This window comes from Sinocyclocheilus anshuiensis, unplaced genomic scaffold (genome assembly GCF_001515605.1).
Source record: "Sinocyclocheilus anshuiensis isolate Anshui unplaced genomic scaffold, SAMN03320099.WGS_v1.1 scaffold88, whole genome shotgun sequence".
Classification (NCBI taxonomy): domain Eukaryota; kingdom Metazoa; phylum Chordata; class Actinopteri; order Cypriniformes; family Cyprinidae; genus Sinocyclocheilus; species Sinocyclocheilus anshuiensis.
Window position 1 is genome coordinate 179,206 of NW_015555728.1, and position 7,131 is coordinate 186,336.

The 7,131-nt window shown below is 40.1% G+C and overlaps 1 protein-coding gene and 1 long non-coding RNA gene across 4 annotated transcripts in view; one reads left to right on the forward strand and one right to left on the reverse strand.

The window, feature by feature from the left end:
• Positions 1 to 7,131, reverse strand: part of LOC107672765 (transmembrane protein 150A-like) — a 17,930-nt gene that overhangs the window by 5,397 nt on the left and 5,402 nt on the right. The window lies entirely within an intron of this gene.
• The window catches only part of LOC107672767 (uncharacterized), a 19,855-nt gene that overhangs the window by 886 nt on the left and 11,838 nt on the right, over positions 1 to 7,131 (forward strand). The window contains exon 2 of the long non-coding RNA XR_001632342.1: positions 2,970 to 2,980. This is a non-coding gene — a long non-coding RNA (uncharacterized LOC107672767). The remainder of the gene's footprint in view (positions 1 to 2,969; positions 2,981 to 7,131) is intronic.

The following is a 7,131-nucleotide window of genomic DNA, read 5'->3' on the forward strand; positions in this document are numbered from 1 at the left end:
TTGTTGCCGCCGCCATGTCGTGAAGACGCTGTGTGTTTCGTTGTGAAAGCGAAACTACGTTGTTTGGCCTTCCAAAAGAGGACGATATCCGCTTCGTCATGCCTGGAGCTGATCCGTGGTGGGCGCTGTGGATCGCCAGATCGGCTTTCACCATGGACGAAGCAGAGTCCAGCCCAGGGTCGTCACATGTGGTTGCCGCAAGCCCCCACTCTGCCGCTCACTCTAGTTGCCGGCCTCCGCTCACTCATGGCCGCCGTGTGTGACGCTGTGTTTCGTTGTGAAAGCAAAACTACTTTGTTTGGCCTTCCAAAAGAGGACACGACTAGAAATCAGTGGTTAAGTTGTATTTACAACACTGTTCCAGAACAGTTCAACCCAAATATTCAGATGTGTCCAGCGTATTTTATGGAGGACTGTTTCCTGATCCTGGTAGAGAAGACTACAATGCCGGCTGTTCTGACTCACAGACTGTAAGTACATTTTTTATGTATGCAGTAGTGCATTTGCCACTGATGATTCAAACGTGAGTTTTGAGCAGTGTAGAGTAGCGTTTGTAGTGTCATTTCTCCGATCACAAATGCAGACATGGTTTTATGTTTACGCGGTGCAATGCAATGCGTAAAAAGACAGAATAATTGACGGCAAACAAAAGAATGGCTTCAACAACGCAGTCCTCTGTTTGCATGTATAGCATGCCAAATAATTAACTGCACTTGAAGCTTTCAGTAAATTAAAAATGAAACACCCAAAACTGTATATGGCATCATAACGAAGAAGAACTATATGTTTATATGTGAAATTCCAGAGGGGACGTCAGATGCAACACGTGGGGACGTGTGCCATTAATCGATCTATGTACTATAACATGTAAAACTGGAACATGAAAGGAATATTCTAAAACCAACTCATGTAAACACCTTAATCGTAATATTGTCTTATTCAGAATAAGGTAAATAATTAGATTACTGATGTCCATGTAAACGTAGTCAATGTTTAGGTCAGATGTAAATAGCTCACTAGACGAAATATAATCAGTAAATCACTTCATATGGGTATGTTTCTCAAACAAAGCTATTGTTTGACTTTAGAAGGCTTGGAACATAATGCACAAGTCCTATCTGCCATGCTGCGGAGTAGTTTTCGATTGTAACGTTAGCGCTGTGTAGCTTTGTTTTTCTGTTGGAATCTTACCATCACTCTCTGTTGTTTAACCTGCTAAAATATAACTTAAATCTCACCATATTTCTGATATTATCTATCAAACTAATTTGACATTGTTCACTTTTAATCTAAACAGCATTCCATTAGCCTGTTAGCTTGTCATTTGCGTTCCCTACCATTTCTTTTTCTCTCTCAGCTCAGAGAGAAAAAGAATCTCGCTCAGATTCTTTCCTCTATCGCTCCGTTTTTAAGAGTTCATCAAACAAATGTGCTAAGTCGGAATCATTCAACAATCACAGTGAGTCATGGCTTCTTCTCCTTTTATTGCCACTTGCACTGCTTGCCACATGTTTAGTGTAGCCTTCTCTGTCAGCGGCAAGGGATTCACATGTGATAAATGCAGGGAAATAGTTGACAGAGAAGATTTCAAAACTAGAGACATGCATCCAAACCTTAATTAAGGGTAGTAAGAGTGAGGGCCTTAGATATGGCTATGAATGCGACTAGCTTAGCGAGTCCTGTACATTGTTCATTTCCAGTTGCAGAGCCCCCACACCAGGGTGATTGGGTGACTGTGAGGCGGCATAGACGCGGGTCAAAACATCGCTCTTCTGTTCCGATCAAAACATTAAAAAGGTTCTCCCTACTCAGTGACACTCCCACTGAGAAACCTGATGAAAGTGCCCTAGTTATTGCTGATTGTTGCAGAACGTGAAAATAGAGACACCAGCCATCATAGTCCAATGTTAACCGGGAGACAGAGCACCTGACATCTTGGCAAATTGAAAAGTGCTGGCTAATGCCAAACGTAAATTCAGTAAGATTGTTATTCACGTCGGCACTAATGATGTTCGACTTCGCCAGTCGGAGATCACTAAAGATGTGGTGGTGGTGCCGCTCTTCTCTCTAGAAATATGGCACATAGTCTTAGAGTTTGTACTTGACTAACTTGGCCCCAGGTCATGAAGCAGACAGACTGGCTAAACAGACCGTCTGCTAGCCAACTCGCGTCACAGAAATCAGTTAATTCTCAGCACATAGAGACCCTTTCACCTAGATATCACACTATAGAGACTGTTTCTGTTCCCCAAACTAGCAAATGCAAAAAACGTCCAAATCAATTTAAGGGTAACAATTTAATTGATGTTCAACAAATATAGTATATAATACAGATAAAAAAATGATAAAGCTTGGCTTAATGAATATTAGATCCCTTTCTATGAAGGCACTTTTTGTAAATGATATGATCGCAGATCATATCCTAGATGTGCTCTGTTTGACAGGAACCTGGCTAAAACCAGATGATTACATTACTTTAAATGAGTCTACCCCCAAGATTACTATTATAAACATGAGCCACATCCAAAAGGTAAAGGGGGAGGTGTTGCTACAATTCATAGTAATGTTGTATAAATTAAAGATTAATCCTTATTAAAGTTACAAAAGTTATTCAGTCAAGACCAGTGAGAGATCTCTGTGTTGTTGCTGTTTGATTAACATTAAGAAAGTGCTGTCACTTTAAGAGAACGCACTGATCCAGTGCACTGATACTGTATGTTCAGCCGACTATGTCTGCTAGGATACTCACCAAGATGGGCATTTTGACAATTTTTGTGTGAATTTGTCCATTCAAACACAATAATTCACAGAGAGCTTAATATTTGCGCGTGTTCTGAGTTCTGGGTTCACGGCTTCAGATGAGCGACCACACAGATTTTCTCACTGCGCACGCTAGTTCACTTCTTCTGGCTCTTTAATATTTAAACAATATGGCAAGGCTTAAATGAGTTTAGTTTAAACACAGATAGCAACGTGTGCTGTTCAGGTCTCACCTGCGCTATCAACACGTGATGACGGCATAAATGACAGTTATTCCAGCATAAAGCACTCACATTGATTAAAGAGTGACTGGTTTGTCCACGTATTGTTTTTTTTTCTCTCATCGCTCTTGTTGTAATGTATTGAGAAGCCAGAATTTGTATCCATCAACAGAAACATGCATTAGCCAAACTCTAACAAACCATATTACAGATGCACTGTCAGATTTAAGTTGAACCGCGGTCCTAGTGTATGTATGTCGAACCGTGTGTGGAGAACGGTACGGTTCGATTTTTTACCGAGAACAGTTGCACCCCTAGTTTGTACTGGCTACTGTATACAGGCCACCATACAGACTTTATCAAAGAATTTGCTGATTTTCTAACTGAGTTAGTGCTGGCAGCAGATAAAGTCTTAATTGTTGGTGATTTTATTATCCATGTTTTGATAATGAAAAAGATGCATGGATCAGCATTTATAGACATTCTGAACTCTACTGGGGTCAGACAACACGTGTCAGGACCTACTCATTGTCGTACTCATACTTTAGATTTAACAATGTCACATGGAATTGATGTTAATTGCATTGAAATTCTGCAGCGGAGTGATTAGGGCTGCACGATTAATCGCATGCGATATTTAACGCGCATCTTGTCAGTAAAGACGGTTCTGTAATCAGCGGTAAATCTCCATCACCTGCGGGCTTTCACATTGAGCAGCATTAACTAAACAGAGCGATGTTGTAACAGAAACTATGGACTCTCTCTTTTCTAACACTTTGGATACGGTTGCTTCTTTACACAAAGAAGATTAAGGAAAACAGACTGAGACCGTGGTATAACGAGCACACAACGAGGCCGGAAAAAGGAGAGCAGCTAGAAGAAACAAAACTAGAGGTATTTCGTATTTCATGGAGGGAAAGTACTTCTACTTATAGAAAAGCTCTAAAAACTGTTAGATCTGCTTACTTTTCATCTCTTTTAGAAAAAAAAAAAACACAACCCAAGGGATTTATTCAATACAGTGTCTAAATTAACGAAAAATAAAGCATCAACAGGCTTTATGAACTTCTTTACTTCCATGATCGATACTATTAGAGATAAAATTCTAACCATGCAGCCATCAGCTAGTGTCGCATCAGACAGTGCACTATAGATCCCCTGAGGAACAATTCCACTCATTCTCTGCTATAGGACAGGAAGAATTGTATAAACTTGTCAAATCAACAAAATCAACAACATGTATGTTAGATCCAATACCATCTAAGCTACTAAAAGAGTTGCTTCCAGAAGTCATAGATCCTGAATAAGAATAATCTGAATATTATTAATTTGTCAGTGCCATTAGGATATGTCCCTAAATTCTTCAAACTGGCTGTTATTAGGCCGCTCATTAAAAAACCACAACTTGATCCTAGAGAATTAGTTAATTACAGACTGATCGCAAATTTCCCTTTTCTGTCAAAGATACTAAAAAAGGCAGTATCCTCACAACTATGTTCCTTCTTAGTACTGAGACTGCTCTCATCAGAGTTACAAATGACCTGCTCTTATCATCGTGGTTGCATCTCTCTATTAGTGCTACTGGATCTTAGCACTGCGTTTGACACTATCGACCACAACATTCTTTTGAGTAGAGTACAAAATTATGTTGGCATTAGTGGAACTGCATTGGCATGGTTCAAATCTTACTTACCTGACCATCATCAATTCGTAGCAGTGAATGCATTCCTGACCTCAAGGTTAGATTATTGTAATGCTTTATTGGGTGGTTGTTCTGCTCGCTTAATAAACAAACTCCAGCTGGTCCAAAATGGAGCAGCTAGAGTTCTTACAAGAACCAGGAAGTAAGTCCATGTTAGCCCGGTTCTGTCAACTCTGAACTGGCTCCCTATTGCACATCGTATACGTTTTACAATCTTGCTAATTACTTATAAAGCACTGAATGGTTTAGCTCCTCAGTACTTGAGTGAGCTCATACTTGTCATTATTGTCCTTCACGTCTACTGCAATCTCAAAACTCTTGCCATTTGATAATACCTAGAATATCAAAATCAACTGCGGGCGGCAGATCCTTTTCCTATTTAGCGCCCAAACTCTGGAACAATCTACCTAGTGTTGCTCGGGAGGCAGACACACTCTTGTCAGTTTAAATATAGATTAAAGACCCATCTCTTTAACCTGGCATACACATAATACACTATCACATTTCTATAATACAAATCCGTTAAATGATTGTTAGGCTGCATTAATTAGGTCAATCGGAACCGGGAACACTTCCCATAACACCCGATGAACTTGTTGCATCGTAAGGAGAATGGTATCTACGCAAATATTAGTCTGTTTCATTCTTATTCTGAGATCACCGTAGCCACCCGGACCCAGTCCGTTTCCAGACCAGATGGTGGATCAGCACCTCTCAGACGACCTCTACAGCCCTAAATGTCAGCAGAGACCATGTCAACTAGATAAGCCCTAGAGATAAATCCCTTGCAAAGACCTCGTCAACTAGATGGCCATCGGGACAACACCATGGGAACCAGACAAGTCCTCTGCACAATCTAACTTGTGTTGCAGCCTGGAATTAAAACACATCATCAGAGGAGAACTGGCCCCCCAACTGAGCCTGGTCTCTCCCAAGGTTTTTTCTCCATTTCTGTCACCGATAGAGTTTTGGTTCCATGCCACTGTCGCCTTTGGCTTGCTTAGTTGGGGACACTTAATTTCTGGCAATACTGTCAGCTTGATTGCACAAACACTATAGGAAGAGAGCTGAACTGGATGATGACATCACTGAATCAACAATGAACTAACTGGAAAATTGAAAAGTTTTTGTTATTGTCCTCTTGCATTATTTGCAAACTATTTTCCTATTTGACACTGTAAATCTGCTTTGACACAATCTCTATTGTATAAAGCGCTATATAAATAAAGGTGACTTGAGCTGACAAGTCATATAGACCACTTTTAGGACACCTTCATGATGCTTTTGTGTCCTTTTTGAAGCTTAAAGGAATAGATAATCAAAACTGAAAATGTTATCATCATTTACTCACCCACACTATTCCAAACTATCCTTTCTTTCATCTGCGGAATACAAAAGAAGTTATTTTGAAGAATGTTGATAGCCAAACTATTATACGGACCCAAAAAAAAACCCAGAGCAATTTCTCAAAATATCTTCTATGTTCCACAAGAGAAAGAAAGTCACAGAGGTTTAGAACAACATGTGGGTGAGTACATTGGTGAAGTAGCCCTTTAAAAGCCTAAAGGGAGACTCATTGCATGGAATACAGCAACCAGTACAATTTCTCAGAAGATAGTATGTCATTCGTATGACATGAGGATGAAGAAATTTTCATTTTGGGTGAACATTAATTATTAAAGTGTCCCTATTATGCCTTTTCGAATATTACCTTTCATGTCATGTAGCTGTATGTGAACATAAACTATCTGCAAAGTTGTGAAGCCGACAGTGCACGATAAATAAAGTTATTGTCTATCAAAAAAAAAAGAGTGGGCTCGCAATCGCCTAAACGAGTCGTCAGGAATTCGAATCTTATTCTGTTATGGATTTACATCACAAAGTAATACATTTGCATGTCTGCCCATGTTCTACGTCGCCAACTTGCCCGCCCACAAACAGTAAAATTTCGTGTGATTAACATCATGTCGAGAAGACGCTGTATCCTATGCTGTGAGAGTAACTTTGTTTTATCACATCTTATAATTACCACAAACTTGTTAACACTTGACACTTACCACTGAGAAACATCCTGCTCCAGTCGTGCTTGCGAATCAGTCTCTTGTCAATCAGACAGTTCAACCGTTTCATCATCAGACTCAGGCTCGAATTGGTAAGGTACAATCGATACCATATTTTCTATGTATTGACAAGTCTCCAGGGCTGTCATTCCGTCATGGCAATGGGCGTTTCGTTTCCGACACGCGCTGTACGCGGTAGACCAATCCAGAGCCAATCTCTCTATGGCTCTGGACCAATCACAAAGGACTGCGCCATCTGACCAATCACAGCAGTGAGGGCTCACGGAAAGGAGGGGTTTAGAGAGACTGATTCTTTGAACTGCTTCGCACGAATCGTTTACGAATCATTTAGAAATTAGGTCAAATTAAATCTATTTTTTGAGAAAAC